Consider the following 17635-nt stretch of genomic DNA (forward strand, 5'->3'; position numbering starts at 1 on the left):
TGGAGCCACTATTTGCTAGGGGCGCAGCTGCTAGTTTCTTTATATAATAGGACATATATCTAGTTAATCTAAATATATAACAATATCTTTTCCTTATTTTACAACAATTCCTCTTTTATCACTTTCATTTTCCCCTTATAACCCTTTTTCTCTCCTTTAATGCATTCTTTAGCTCTCTCTTTTTTTCGTGGTTTGTAACCCCTTTCTTTCTTTCCCCTTTCTCTCAACTTAATGTTTCCTAACCCTTTTATAAAAATATTTTTAGGGGGTTTCAAAGTCTAATATCTCAATAAAATCACAGTTTGAAAAAGGTCTTGCAACAGTCAAATTTTACTGTGATTTCTACATTTTTCTAAGAACCGTGGAAATGGCTATTAGTGAAAACCCGAACAACCTTGCAAGGACGTTTGAACGTCCTTGTCTCCATACAAAATCACCAATTTTTAAGTTTAGCAAAATTGTTGCATTTTAATTTTTAACCAAGTTCCAAAGGCTATTCTTTGCTTCTCTTTTTTATATAAAAGTAATAGGATCTCTATATGTGTGTCTGTGTGTACCGAAGAATATCTAACCGCTTAACCGATATGGTGCTCCTTTATAGTGTATCATCTCACAGGTCCTGGTAATGTTTATGACTTTTTAGGAAGGGTACCACCACCACCCCTAAAGAAATCGCCCCTAGAAAAAAAACTGACTTACAAAAAAAAACTTTTTAAAGGCACACTCGTAGCCGTTTAAGTGATCTTATGAAACACAGATCAATTAAAATATTCTTAGGGGAATGGATTTAGCATATTTCTCACTCTTAAAATATGGTATAATATAATTGTAAAAAATAGAAATATTTTTTTGCTGTTTTAAGAAATAAACGAACGTATTACACACACACGTATAGGCAGCCGCTGGCGGTTTTACGAACGGTTCATTCTCGTTGCCTGCGTGTGCAAACCGCGTGTTTGTGTGTGAGGGTGTAATTGTGTGTGTGTGTGTATCAGCGTATTTGTGTGTGTGTGTGTGGTTGTGCATTTTTTTTTAAAATACGGTGTGCAGAGACGAAATGTAAAAGGGTTGCAAAATATATTATAAATTTTAAAAGCGAAGCTTTTCTATAATTAGGGTCGGTCCGTCCGTACGTCCGTAACGGATAGCTTTTTTCGTTAATTTAGGCATGTTAGAATTGTCCTATCGATTTCAAATTTTGTATGGTGATTCCTGCAGTAATTAGGTACGATTTAGAAGGCGTAGCAGCTCTATAATCATTACCAAAATGTCCGTACGTCCATTTTAAACATGTTGATTTTTTAACATCAAATTTTTATATGATCTAATTATCCGATTGATCTGATTTTTTGTATGCTGATTCCTGGGACAACAAAGTACATTATTATAAGCGAAGCAACTCTATAATTAAGTCCTAAAAATTTAAGTATGTCAATAAACAGTATTCTATATCAAGCAGTTTTTCAACAAATTTACTCACAATTTTGCATTGACTCATACAAATTTATATTCTGATTATTCAGTTCTGACACTATACAAGTATCAATGTCCGTTTGTCCTACTGTTTCAGCGCTTCGCTTTTATGGATGTTGTCATCCTTGTTTTTATAATATCTAACAAGCTATTATGCAGAAAGTGGATCAGATAGCCGATTCAATTTTTAATTTCTGCTAATATAGATTTTATCCATTATTTTATGTTAGATAATTATAGTGGCTTTGCTTTTGGCCTTAGGATTGTTTACTAAACATTGATATAGTTAATATAAAATTTATTTTTATTACAAAAAAGCACAATTATACTCGTATATAATGGCATCCCCATTATGACATCGTCCGTCCGTCCGTAACGGATAGCTTTTTTCGTTAATTTAGGCATGTTAGAATTGTCCTATTGATTTCAAATTTTGCATGGTGATTCCTTTAGCAGTTAGGTACGATTTAGAAAGCGTAGCAACTCCGTACGTCCATTTTAAACATGTTGATTTTTTTACTTTTTTAACATCAAATTTTTATGTGATCTAATCATCGGATTGATCTGAATGTCCTAAAAATGTAAGTATGTCCATAAACATTATCCTGTATCTAGCAGTTTTTTAACAATTTACTTACAATTTTGCTTTGACTCTGATACATTTATATTCTGATTATTCAGTTCTAAAACTTTAAAAGTGTTAATGTCCGTTTGTCCTACCGTTTCAGTGCTTCGCTTTTATGGATGTTGTCATCCTTGTTTCAATATAAACCTTACAGTTTTGGTCCAAAACTAAAAAAAAATAATACAATTCATGCCCAAGCAATGACAATAAGAAAACAATATTGAATTTTGAATCTACTCACCCTTCCAGAGCACTAGAGCTCGAAACCTAGCCCTTGCAGAGAAATTTGCTCTACGCCCAAAGTGCATATTTTATTATAAATTAAGACAAATTTGTTTTTAGAGAAAGAAAACAAACGGTCTTAAGTACCTGAAATCTTGTAGATAGGGCATGTAAAGACCTTTCTATAGACACCTTAACAAGGTTTCTAACACAATCTTAGCCAATTAACATCATAAAGAAAGACCTGGCGATCATCAAGAACTAGAAATGGACAGAGCCGTCATGCCTCAATATTGGATAAGTCTGTCTTTTTTTTATGCCAAATTGGCATAGATTGAGTTAGAAATCTGTTTAAGGTGTCTATAGAAAGATTTTTACATGCCCCATCAAAAACTAAACATTATGGGGTCTATCTCCAAGATTTGAAGTACTCATGTTGGTTCAAATTGTGAGCGATTGGTTTTTTTTAACACCCTTTATACTACACAGTAAAGTATTAAGTTATTCCCCGCAGCCACTTCTATTGTCATGCGTCTAACTTGGCAGCAGTTGAAACAATTTTTATTATTCTAATTTTGAGGAACGACAAGGACCCTGTACTCTGTGTAAAGAATGAGTGTGTAAAATGGATATCCTGATTCTGTGTGTCTGTGTAAGTTTTTCTGTGTGTGTGTGTGTCAGTGTAAGTTTTGTGTGTGTGTGTGTGTGTCTGTGTAAGTTTTTCTGTGTGTGCCTGTGTAAGTTTTTCTGTGTGTGTGAGTGTGTCAGTGTAAGTTTTTCTGTGTGTGTGTGTCTGTGCACATGTGTGTAAAATAATTGTACACCCTGTGTATGACGTATTTCTTTGTGTGTGTGTGTGTGTATGTGTGTGTGAGTGCAAGTGAAATCTTTTTTACACACACAACCAAACGAACACAAATTTTGGTATCAAAGTTTTTCTACATGTTAATAGTGTCTGTTTGTTTGTTATGCCTTCAAAGAACATTCTGCTTGCAGGTATATAAAGGGATAAGACAATGGCCGTTAAATTAATGTACATCTCCAATAATGATACACAAACATTACCCCCTCTATTAATTACAATAGGTGGTTGAAACGTTTGGACTTTCAACTTAATAAACAAACCAATATAAATTCAATTTAAGTCCTGAAAGTTGACGAGACGACGAATAAGAAAACGTTATGATAAAACTTGCGGACTAGTGCAATAAATAGTCCAATAACCCCACCTTCAAGGTAAGAGAGGCGTCAACATTGCCCTTAGAAATGAATTTGGAAACGTCTGTCTTAATTCCCCTGTTTTTTCACCTCCACATTGTTTACATCCCTATGGGAAAACCCTGTGCACGTTACTGTTTAACATTTAGTAAATTATATGCCCACTAACGGCTTCGCCCCTTGCCTCTATGGGCTTCGCCCTATGAAGTAAGGAAAGGTCAACCATCCTATATATAATTTGTTAAAAAAAATAGGCACTGCTAAAGGATACCTACTGCATAATTTGTTTTAAAAAAATAGGCACTGCTACAGGCTACCTACAGCTACAGCCTACCTAAAAAAATGATGAATCAGATTTTTTTTTGGGGGGGGGAGGGAGGGGGAGTTGGGGTTGTCCCACCCCCCAAGAAAATAGCCTAAATCCACCACAGGACCAGTAGATATATTCTCTGAAGAGTAGAATCCAATCGGTTCAGTGGTTACAGAGATCTTAAGGGACGGACGGACAGACATCATTCTTCTTTGTATTATAGATAAATTATAGTTTACATTTGAATTACGCGTCGAATGCATTTCACCACAAATATTTTAGTGCTGCTAAAGCTCTTAATAGTGCCTATAAGAAAATGACGTCATACAATATAAATGATCAATGATAGGCCAATACACAGACTAAATTACCAATGACAGGCAAATATACTTTTGAATTGACTAATGGTAGGCCAGGATGACGTCATTTTTATAGACATTATCAAAAGCTTCATGATAAGTCATCATTTGAATTACCTCACTTTTACAATATACTTTACTAGCAGCTACGACCCTAGAGGCCTCTAGTCGCACTTTAAATTTGTTTTTTTTATATTTAAATATGTCTATGTTGCGGTCGACGTTTATGTTTCATTGAACCCTCTTTTTTAAATTGAGAAAGGTAATTTATTTTTTTGTGATTTCTGTTGGGAGGGTGGTGGTACCCTCCCCCAAAATAGTTATAAACCTTCCCGGGACCTATGAGAAGCTACCCTGTTAAGGAGAACCCGTTTGGTTCAGCGGTTAGCGATATCCTTCGGTATACATAAACAGACATCCTGTTACATTAGTATAAGGATTAACAGGATATCTGTTTGAGTGGAACAAAAGATTTTGATATTGTAAAGGAAACGAAGAAGCTGGTTTTGTCGTATTTTTACAACAACTTTTGATTGGTTATTTTAAGTTAGGTTATGTTAGGTAAATGTTAATGATTGCCCCGCATTGTTAGAGCCCCTCGCAGGTTCTAGAAATAGGAGAAAAGCAACTGTGAAAATACGGCGAAGCCCACTAGTTGGTTTTTTTTTATCCATGATTCACATATTTTAATAACCAGTGGACTTCCATGGTTCTCATCAGATCTAATAGGTTAGAACTATTTAGGGAGGTTCCAACCCCCTTCTCCACTAGAAAATAATTACCATCCAAAAAAGAAAACCTTTCTAATTTGAAACTAAAATTTTAGTGGTTGGGGAATTTAATTACTCCCTTCCCCCACCTCCCCCCCCCCCAAAAAAAATAAATCCTCTTTTACAAGTTCCCTTAGTTGCATAAAAACCATAAATGATGGTCATACTTGTCGTCAATATCAAGCTAATGACAATGACTAATGACAAGCTGCTATTGGACATAATCGTTTCTGTTATACACACACTAACGTTTATACACATAAAAACCAGGGAGGGAGGGTACATTGGGCTGTTTATTACACTAATCTCCAAAGTTTTATATTAACGTTTTATTTTTTGTTGACTCAACAACTTTTTAAGCTTGAGTTGAGTGTCCAAACCACTAATTGTAATCTATGGAAGGGGTAACTTTGTGTATCCTTATTGGGAATATTTATCGGTCATTGTCTTATCCCTTTAAATCCCTGCATAAAGACACAGACACACAAACAAACAAATACACACACAAGCTAAAAATTGTAAACCCTAGATTTTGAATATATGATCAGTGATCACATCATGGAAAAATACAAAAATTGCCCTTAATAAAACACAGTTTTTTTCTAACAATTTTTAACAGTGGTTGAGGTAGCAAAATTACTCTAGATATGAGCGTTTGTATGTAAAGGAAACGTAAAAACAGCAAATAGTGCTTAACAAAAAATGACGTCATACAATACAATTGACCAATGATAGGACAGTATGCATTATATTTTACTAATGTTAATGTGTATACTGGCCTATCATTGGTAATTTTTATTAGGCGCTATTTGCTGCTTCGGAGAGGTTATTTACTTTATAAGCAAGGATGACAACATCCATAAAAGCGAAGCTTAACAACTCAAACGGCAAGACAGACATACAGTGTAATATAACAGAGATCTAAAGGGATAAGACAGTAACCGATAAATATATGTACATTCCCAATGATGATACACAAAATTAACCCTTCTGTAGATTATTATAATCAGTGTGTGAAACGTTTTAACACCAAGACTAAATGAACCTACCAATTAAGATTTAATAAAAGTTCCCAAGTTTGATATATCAACGAATAGGAAAACGTTAATGTAAGACTCTGGGGACTAGTGTAATAAACAGCCCAATGTCCTCTCCCTCCATGGTAATAACGAGTGATAATGCAATTCAAATTATACCTAAATGTTATATGAAGCCTTATGCTGTAACATTTGTCCACTTTTTTAACAAAGCACTTTATGTACATATTTGGTTGGAGAATGGAACGAAACATGGATAGACCTAACAGGAACAAGGATAATAACATCCATAAGTAATAGTGCATAAATTTTTATTATAAAGCAGGATCTTCACAGAAGGGACATTGGGCTGTTTATCACACTTGTCCCCAAAGTTTTATAATAACGTTTTATTATTTGTTGGCTTAAAAACTCTAGGGACTTATTTTCGATTGGCTCATTTTTCTTCAAATATGTGAATAACATTCAAAAAGATGCATATTTTGTTTATTAGTAGAACTCTTACTCTTCAAAAAAAATAATTTTTATTTTACCTGTACAGAGGCCACATGGAGGCCTGAAGCTCCGGAACCTGTAGGCCTATCCAAAAAATCTTAAAGCTGGATGAAATTCATTATATAAGAATGATTTTATCTAGCTTTAATAACCTATCCTCTCAGTCCAAAGATAAAGTCCTATACACACGGTTTACGCAAATGTGTCAAAACTCCCCCCCCCCCCGCTCCTTTAATCTACAGAGAAGAGGTAATTTTGTGTATCATTATATGGGATGAACATCAATTTATCGGCCATTGTCTTATAAACCTGGCTAATATCAGACAATAAATATCTTGAAGGGAATAAATAATAAATTTTAGCCTTTCAGGGAAGCTTTGTAAATGCTTAAGGATGGCTTTGTGCGCCCATATTCTAATTTATTTAGCCTCTTGATGCTAGGATCAATTTTACTAGCAATAAGCAGAGATTTAAAGGGATAAGACAACGGCCGATAATTGATGTACATCCCTTATGATGACACACCAAATTACCTCTTCTGTAGATTACAGTAAGTGGTTAACACGTTTGGCCACTGAACTTAATGAACCAACCAATCAGAATTCAACAAAGTCCTAGAATTGCTGGCTCAACAAATAAGAAACCATTATTATAAACTTTGGGGACTAGTGTAATAAACAGCCCAATGTATCCTCTCTCCCTGAGCAATAAGCATTTAATTATTTAAAATACCCCTATTTGTTCATCTTATTTAAGCAAAATTTTGACATTGCTTTTAATTCATACCAAAATTATCTATGTAAATTCTATGCCTATTTTTATTCTTTTATAGTGATTTTTGTACATGCCCTCCTAGTTCATCTGGTTTATTTTTCCTTTTTTGGAAAATTTATATTTTTTCTTCTATATTATACCTTCCTAGTCCTACATTAATTTATTTATTTCTCTACATATCTATTTCTCTATTTATCTACTTATATTCTCTATATTTTTATTTAGCTATTTTTTTCTATAAGTTTATCTGTTTACTTTTTTGTTCATCTATTTAACTACCATCTATCACTGTCTATTTCATAATAAAAAAGGTTTTATTATGGAATATTTTTACATGCCTTTATAGTATTTATCTATCGATGTCCTTAAAGTATCTATCTTTCTATCATGTATCCTTTGTTATTATCTATCAATGTGAAGAATTTCCACATGCCTGGTTCTAATGACCATGCCATCCTTGTTATTTTTATTTTACCATGGGCTGTTTCTGAGGCGAGATTTTATACTTGTATCACAATACAGCATACATTAACATTGTGGAACAATCATACTGTAACTTTACCAGTTAATTTTACTCTTAGAACTGACAAATGATTAACCCTTTTTCTTTGTATACTTACTTTACTTCCCCTTTTTACACAGGTGCTTGGAGTAAGCATAATTAGGAGAGAGGGAAGAGGACGGGCAGAAAGGAGAGGGGATAAGGAGTACATCCGGCCTAGTAACAAATAACTTGTGTCTGTCTGTGTGTGTGTGGCGAGTCAGCTGATCTATACATACTCGCGGCTTTGGGGTAGATATGGCTTACAATATAACTGTCAAATTTATTCATACTAAAATGCGGTTATGTCTACTATCTTATTGTTTTAACTTGAAATGGTTTAATTTCATGCTTTACATGCTGTTAAATTATACAATTAGCTATTGTACCTTGATTAAAAACCTATAAAAATATGACACACATTCCGACAAAACTTGTTTGACTTGAGGTACAAATTTATCCAGTTGTTCTTAGGTTAAATGGTGGGTGCAAATCATTGCCAAACACTGCATAATAACCATTATCGTGTAGAGGGGAGTGTCAGCTCCCTCTCTAACATTGAAATTGGAAAGGACTGCTTTCCCCTTCTTTTTCACCCCATTAAGCTTTATGTCTATGAGGCATATCCTTTATATGCAACTGGTCATTGCTATAGATGTTAAAAATAATTTCTAATCATAGTTTATTAGAGGCATTGCCTTTAGGTAGGAGGGTTATCTAGGCCCCTATATTATTCAATTTATTATAACACACATCTGATACTTCAAGACTTATGATAAAGATGAGGTTTATGGAAGCACCAAAATTATACCTTATGGTTTATTCCATAATACGTTTTTATTACCCTATATTATTGATTAATTTGTGCCCTTTTTCTGCTACTTATTATTGACTACCATTTAACCATTCATTTTGTATTTTTTTCTACAATATAAATGTAAAAGGATGTGAACCTGTCCGTCTATGTATTTGACTGCTGAACCAATATGATTCTCCTTCACAATTTAGACTATAATAGATACCACAATCTTCCGAAGAGAAATTGCCCCTGCGAAAACTGACCCCCTCCCATAGGGAAGTACCTGCTGATAAAATAGAAAAATGTCTCTAAATATTGGCTAAAAATCAAACCTTCAATCTTCATGATTAAATAACAAACACAATATTTCTATTAGCAACAGAGTTAAAGGTTTTAGAGACATTAAGCAAAATGAAAAGATAGACATTTAACTACTCTATTCTCTAAACTAGTTGCCTCGCCCCTTAAACTCAATTTGAGGGCGAAGTGGGTTAGAAAAATAGCTTAAAACCACACCAAGACAACTATAAATCTTCCCTGAAAAGTAAAACCAATTCGGACCTTCAATTGCCGAGATCTTTAGCTTAAGATTTAAAAACCCTCCTACTTTATATATAGGATTGATTTAAAGTCACATGCAGTAAGTATAGATCCCTGAAAAAGTGCCTGCAATTTAAAAAGTGCCCTCTAGCATACACTGTGCGTGTGTGTGTGTGTGTGTTTTCAAATATTTGTATGCGTGTAAAAACTATGTATATATATACAACTTAAATAGATAGATAAATAAATAAATACACTTTTTTAACCTTGCTGATATTATTAAAATGATTTTAAAATTTACTCTCTATTAACAAGGAAATCTAATTTCTTATTATTCAAACATTTAATAGGCCTCTAGGACCTTCTAATAGAAAATTAATAAAAAAAAATAATGATTGACCTATGAAAAATGTTATTGTATAAAGTTATCGCAGAGGTCTAAAGGTAAGTATTACTACGTTAGCAAACTTTTTCAAAGAGAAAAAAATAGAATGAAAGAGAGATAGAGAAAAAGGGTAAAATGTTAAGACTGGTAAAATATCAGTTCCGCATAAATAACTAGTATTTATATGATGATCTAAAGCCATTGTTTCTGCAAATTATTATTACAACACAAAATGCCTAATCCTATTTGGTGTGCTTAATTTTTTTTCTTTTCTGGGGGGGAGTATTTTTTTTCTATGTGCGATTACCCCAAATAGGTATGAATCTTCCCAGTACGTATGAGAAGCTACATTGTAAAAGAGAACCATATCGGTTCAGCGGTTTGTGACATTCTTTGATACTGATAGAAAGACCTTCTGTTACTTTTATATATGGATAAAAATGTGTACTATTGTATTTTTGCTATTACAAAAAAATAGCACATTAGTGTATGATATTGCACACCAATAGAAGAGTATGGGGAGGGGGGAGGGGGGCGAATAACACGACATCAAAGTCATAAAGAAGTAGAGATTTTGAGGAGTGGGGGAGGGGGGGGGGGGCAGTCATGCAGTTACAGAATTTTTTGCTTTATCAGAGCCTCAGATTAGCTCCATACAAGCCATGTCGACTGAGCGAAAGGTCTAGTTTTAATAAAAATATACGAAAAAAAAGGGGGGGGGGTGTTAGGTAAGACTTCCACCTTAAATTTTTTTTTTTGGGGGGGGGGAGTAGGTAAGACTTCCACCTTAAATTTACAAGAAAAGTAAAAAAGAAATTGGAGGAGATTCTCTTTTAAGTGTGAAACATTTATAAAATATTCCTGGATAAAAAAGAGTCATATCGGTTCAGTGATTTTAGCGAAATACAGAAAGTAAGATAGACATCCTGTTACTTTTATATATAAGGACTATCGGCTGCGCTCCTATACATCTTGTAGCAATGTATTCGAAGGAGTAAGGCAAGTAAGAAAATTGCCTAAAACCATCCATGGATCTATTTGAAGCATCCATAAAATGAAGAACTCAAACGTTTTATTAGTTATCAGAATCTTGAGCCACAGAAAAAAAATATACTTCTTTATAAACCATATTTTTTAAAGCAGCTCGTTTTAGAATTTAATTAAGGTAAACAACGGCAGTTTTACCCAGTTGTACTTTACCCAATTTTGCTGCGGCCGACTTTAAATAAACGGCTGATTAAGTCATCGTTTTTTATTTTAATATCATGGAAACTGAATGAAATATGTAAGATACATAAAAACATTTAAAAACCCAAAAAGGTTTTTCAACATCAAACCTCGTTTTTCTATTTCTAAGTTTAAACTTTTTCATTAAAGCACTATTAAAATAGATCTTATAACTGAACCTTTTTATACGCCATTTTAATGGGTTTTATACTATAAAAAAATCCTTATTTAAAAATGTCTAGATTTTGAAGCTGCCCTTACACCAATATGTTGTAAAAAAGCTGTCTTCCAACCATTACAGTGTAATAAACTCAGGACCTAGGCCCTGTGCTTTGGAAATTTGGGTCTAAGGTCATCTAAATATGAAGCATAACAGATAAACTACAAGCTAAGCAAGGTTCTAATCCTTTTGTTATACCATGTTAATAAAATTATGAAACCACGTGAAAGAGAGAGAGAGAGAGAGATAAATTGAGGCACAAAGTCTATGAATTAGTGTGAGAGAGAGAGAGAAAAAGTAAAATTTGAGGGAGTAGTGAGAGAGATAAAAGAGAGAGAGAGAGAGAGTAAAAGTGAGGGAGGGAGACCGTAGTTTCCATACAATTGTTTCTACTCTGGTGTAGAGTGGTGGAGTTGTATTATATGTATAGAGTTGATAGTTGTATGAGTGAGCTGGCTCAAATAACAACACACTCACACACACACACACACATACACACAACTTTATAGTATACACCTCTTTATCATAGTGAACAGACGCGTGAGCAGGAATTTGTAACCCCCCCCCCCTCGCCCCCTATTGATTTGTAAAATTTTATCGAGTGAGTAAGAAGAAAATTTATAATGAAAAAAAGGGGATTACCCTAACCCCCCCCCCCCTAAATTTTTATCAATGTAAATGGTTTACATAACCGCCCCCTCCCCTCTGTTGACACCCCGCTCCTGCACGTCCCTAATAGTGAATATACATTCTAGTAGTGATAAAGTTATTCTTTTAACGTCAGAACTAAGTGATCAAAAATTTATTTTTGTTTGTTAAATTTTCTCATATTGTCATCATGTGTTTTTTTTGTGATTGTCAAAGCATTTTAATTAAATGGGTAATGTTTTAATATTTTTTACATCCAATAGACAATCAAACCTTTTATTGCACAACCTCTGTCAATCCCGATAAACTGCGACTGTTTTTTTTGCCAAACCATTCCCCTTACTTATCTATATCATGGATGATAAACGACTGACAAAGCAGCTGTAGGTTTCATTTTTATTGAATACACATATCAAGTACATATTGATATCTTAATAGTAATAGCATAAGAATTTGTATGTTTGTCTGTTTATTTTTTTTACTTTCACTCAAAGTGCCTGTCGAGCTTTAAGCTCCCCCACCCCTCCCTTATTAAAAAAAATAAAACTTAAAATCCTATAAAAAAAGCTGACATTTTGATTAAAGCATTTTTTTAATATCTCATTGTAAACAAGAATTACAACATCCATAAGCAGTGAAGCACAAAAAATAATGTGTGAACAAACAGACAAAGTGAGTTATGGAACAGATGTTCAGGTGCTGTAAAAATTTTAAAATTTGCGAAAATGAAAGAAAATCACGAAACCTTTAGAAACAAGTGTTTAGGTCTTTTGAAGCTTAAACGACAGACAGACGGACAAAACAATGTGTAGATATAGATGCGCACAGGTCTTAGGAATCTCCAATTGTAACCGAGAAAATTAGATTTTTTCCATATCCGCACGGACTGACTGACAAACGGACAGACATACAAAGTGAATTATAGCAGGAATCTAAAGGTATAAGACAATGGCCGATAAATTGATGTACATCCCCAATGATGATACACAAATTACCCCTCATGTAGATTGAAATTAGTAGTTGAAACGTTTGAACACTCAACTTTATGAACAATCCAATCAAAATTCGCTAGGGTCCCCAAAGCTGCCAAGCCAACGAATAAGAAAAAGTTATTATTGAACTTGTGGGACTAGTGTAATATACAGCCCATTGTCCCCTCTCTCTCTGGAATTATAGAGTTGGTTGGCTACTAAAAATACTTTTACTTCTACATCCATTGTTTTACTAAAGTCATAAAAGCATGCAAAACGAAATAATGTGTATAGTAAATTTTTCAATTTAAGTATAATTATATAATAGTTTCTGCAGCATAGCTTCTTGACAGGCCTTACTAGTGCGTCTTTCATTGGATGTCGACGAATTCCTCGTGACGTTTCCATTCTTTTCCCTTTCTCTTTTCATTAAACAATTATTTGAACACTTTGGTTTACCCCCCAAAAATTTACCCCAGGGTATGGGGGTGGGTCTCCTTTCTCTCCCCACCCCCCTATCCATATAGACGTCTCTACAAATATTTTAGATTAAAGGACTTTGAATGATCTTTTTTATATACATTATATGTTTTATTTTTTCTTCAAATAAAAAACTTTTAAACTTAAAAAGTGGTTTCTTCTTCTGCTATGCCAGGCATTTAACTTTATTATTAGGACTATGGGTAATGCCTTGGCTTATACACTGATGATGTAAATATTTAAGATTAAGACTTTTAGACAAAGGTTATTCAAGAAAAGATGTGCTCGTCTGTTTGACGATTAACTTTTTGCTTTGTTTGTTAACTACATCAAAATAATAAGACTTTTTGTATATAGAATTAATCCAGCTACCATTGGACATAAACGTTATTGTTTCATTACCCTGAAGAGCCTTATCAATAACAAGCGCTGCGCTCCTAACATCTAGGGGCTGTGTATTTAAAATGTGGGGGTGGGAGAGGGGAGAGAAAAATAGCTTCAAACCACCCTAAGACTTAATTTAAAAATAGAAATCCCATACCTTCCCAGGACATTTGTGAAGATTCTCTAAAATAGAGAACTCGATTGGTTCAGTAATTAGCAAGATCCTAATAGACAAAATCCCTACTACTTTTTAAAAGTGTTAGAAAAATGTCAGATTTAAAAAACATATTTACTCATTAAAACCTGAAAGGAAAAAGAATAATTTAATAATAACTTATTTTTGTAAAAAAAAACAGAAAAAATATGTTGTTTGAAAATGTATAGTAACAAAAATTTACACATACCCACAGACATACCCATACACACATACACACTCACACATACACACACACAATTTTGCTCTGTATCCTGGTGAAAGTAGCTTTAGTGTAAATACACACATACACACACACAAGTACACATAAAAACACACTCTAACTCTCTGTAGAAAAAAACGTACGCCACACTTGAAAATATAATCAAGGTTTTTTTTTGACTAAATTAATGTAAAACTGTAGTAGTAGAGGTTTAGTTACAATAACTGCCAATTTGCAGCGAATGAAAAAGGGGGAAGTGTGTTAAGTGGGTTATAACAGTTTACGTTTCTTTAAATGAAAATCTTACTACTTATTCTTTAGACTGGTAGACATGGTTTTCCTCAGATGCCAAACCCAGGGAGGGGTAGACAATGGGCTGCTTATAACACTATCCCCCAAAGTTTTATATTAACGATTTCGTTGGCTTACATCTTTTGGGATTTTTATTGAATTTTGATTGGTTGTTTCATCAAGTTGAGTGTCCAAACGTTTTATCTACTAATTGTAATCTACAGATGGGGTTATTTTGTGTATCATCATTGGTGATGTAAATCAATTTATCGGGCAAAGTCTTATCCCGTAAGATGATAATTTGAGTATATTTTTAGAATTTTGAATGTTCACATTAACCCCCTCCTTTTTTTCTTGTACCCATGGACAAGGGACAGCTATTCTGACAAACCATTCTAAGTGAAAATTTACCCACAACCCACTATCTTCTTTTATTTCCCTTCATACCCACTTCCCTTTAGATACACCACAAAACAAGTTATAGATTGAATGGCGGCGTATCACAAAATATCCAAATTTTCGGCAATTTTAAATGGTATTAATTTGTGTATGTAGAAATAGGGGATTAATATTCTGTAAAATCTTTTGGATCAGTAGCAGTTCACGGTATAATGTACCTGGAATCAAATATTATAATCAATATCATATATTTAAAGGCTATATAGCTACTAAACGGCTAAACGGTCATATTGTGTTCGCATATAATTGTAACTGGAAAAGGATGCCTACAAATTATCTTAATTAAATAGCCTATATTCAAAAGTACACAATTATCTCGCAGCGCATATAAATGCGCGAAAAAAACTTGCGCGTATTTTCTTCGGCCAGGCGATCCATGTTCAACCGTTTTGCAGCTAGTTTAAATTTAATGTTTAAAGTTTTTTTTGAAAAATTTCAGAATCGTTGTACTGTAAACTGCATGCACTGCATACCTTTTCTTTGTTCATTATACTACAGTGGATGTTGCATTCCTTGCTGAATTTGGAAAGATAAGGGTTAAACAATAACCTTACTATACTAAAGGTAAAAGGATAAACAAACATGAATTTTTAAACATAAATTCGTAGCGTAGTCACTATTGTCTTAAATTTTGAATTAATGTGTATGATTATTATAAAAATATAGTTAAAAATAAAGAAGTAACAAAGGCTTTAATTTTCATGTAAGCACAACAAGATTTTTAATAGGAATGTGGGGAGGGGGGGGGGGGAACTCAATTAGGTAAAGATAATTAAAAAATTAGGGATGCGAGGTTACCTAGAAAGTAATATTTGTTTTCGGAGGGGCGGATGTATTATACCCCCTGTGATTTTTTTAGATAGAGAAAAGCCCATAATAATTGTCTATGTTATCAAGGTTAAATTGCCAGGTATTATTGAAAATTTCTGGTGTCCTGTTAGATTTGTAGTCAAACATAATAAATTTGCAGCAATTAAATTTGATTAATTCATTAATTGGTAGAATTCTAACTTGCTTAAAAAGTGGGGTTGTGTGATCTCTATAGCCTGAATTACAAACAATTCTAACTGATTTTTTTTGATCTCAGAAGCCTATATGCTTTAGATAGAAACTGTATTGTGATATATTTGTTACAAAGGAACTTTAGAATCCGCCTCTAATCAGTTTTGTTGTCAAAGATAAACAAATAACAAGGAGGTTTAGTTTCGTTAGTACCGCAGCAAAGCAAACAGTTTTTAGCTTTGGGTGTAAACTTAGTCCAAATTGCATTATTAGAACAGCTTTACTTCTAATGGATATAGAATATACATGGATATTATGACAGGGAAATTTTTTTTGTCAATTTACGTTGATCAAATGGAGCTAATTCATTGGTCAGTTAGTTCATCCAGTAGGATGGGTGAGGATGGGTTAAAGGAGGTGTTCGTTATTTTATCCCACTCTGCGGTTTTTTACTTTATTAGAGAATATGAATATCTGGTTTAACATCCAAGAAATGATAGATCCAAGCATTATAATATTTTTTTTTTTTTGGGGGGGGGGGGTTATTTTTTGGCACTATTTAAGTCTCCTTCCCCAGCAAATATCGTGTGCTCGCCTTTGAAATCAGAAGGACGTTCATATTATTATAGAGTAGCCTCACAACTTTAAAAAAAAATCTAGTTGTTTTAATGATAATTTAATTTGTAAAATTCAGGGAGGGATGGGACATTGGACATTAAATTATTCTAGTACCCAAAGGTTTTAAAACATGTCCTCATTCTCATTCGTTGGCTAAAAACTTTAGTTACTTTTATACAATCACTAGCGTCTATGCCCATAGAGGCCTCTAGTGACACTTTAAATGTTTTTTTTTTATTTCATGTCTGTTAAGTTCAAGTATCGTGAAATTTTTTTAAAAATTCGTGTCTGTTTCACTAGAATATTCTCTAGAATATTTTTTTTTTCTTCTCGTTTTTGGTGATTTCTCTTCGGAGGGTGGTGGTACCCTCACCCTAACTACTTATAAACCTTCCCGGGACCTATGGTGCTGCCCATTTAAGGAGAACACAATCGGTTCAGCGGTTAGCGAGATCCTTCCGTACAGACAAACAGACATCCTCTTACTTTATTATAAGGATAATTGGTTAATTCAACTTAGCAGTGTCCAAACTTTTCAACCAATAATATCAATATACAGCAGAGGGGTAATTTTGGTTATCATCATTGGGGATATACATCAATTTATCGTGCATTGTCCTATTCCTTAAGATCCCTGATAAAACTAAGTCAGATACAGGTGAAAAACAAGAAAAACTAACTAGGACTCCAAAGTACAAAATTCTAGATTACATATTTTTCTTATTTTGAATTAGTTTTTTTCACATTTAAATAATGTTTTTTAAGGATTATTTCCTGTTAATAAGCAAAAAAGAGTTTTAACAATCAATTCCTTTATGCTAAAGTAGCAGGGACGTCCAGGGACGTCCAAGCTTTTTGAGGGGGATAAAATGAGAGGTTTCAAAGTTTAAGGGGATGTAATCACCCCTTTAACCTCATCCTTGGACGTCTATATAAGGTAGCTTAAATTTTGTTTGTGTATTCGTGTGTCAAGTAAGATATCAGAAACGAAAAGCAAATAGGTTCACATTTTTATGGAATTTAAAATGGTCTTTTAAACGTTTAAAAATCAACAAAACTTTTTATCCAATACTAGAAGCTAAGCCCCTAGAGGCTTCTGGAGATACTTCATATTTACGCTGGGGAGATGGAGGGGGGGGGGGGGGGATCAGTTTGTATGATTAAGTATTGGTCCAAGAAGGTAACCCTTCCTCAACCTCCCCCCCCCCCATTACAATTATTTTTTCAATTTTAGACAAAATTGAATATTGGAAGATAGCATTGAATAATCCCCCCCCCCCTGAAAAATTTTGTATTTACTGCTTATTATCTTCGCTTTAAAGGTTGTTTTCATCCCGGTTATTCTTTAATCATACCAGGGATCTAGAGGGA

This window comes from Acartia tonsa, chromosome 13 (assembly GCF_053477335.1).
Source record: "Acartia tonsa isolate MP-2025a chromosome 13, ASM5347733v1, whole genome shotgun sequence".
NCBI lineage: Eukaryota > Metazoa > Arthropoda > Copepoda > Calanoida > Acartiidae > Acartia > Acartia tonsa.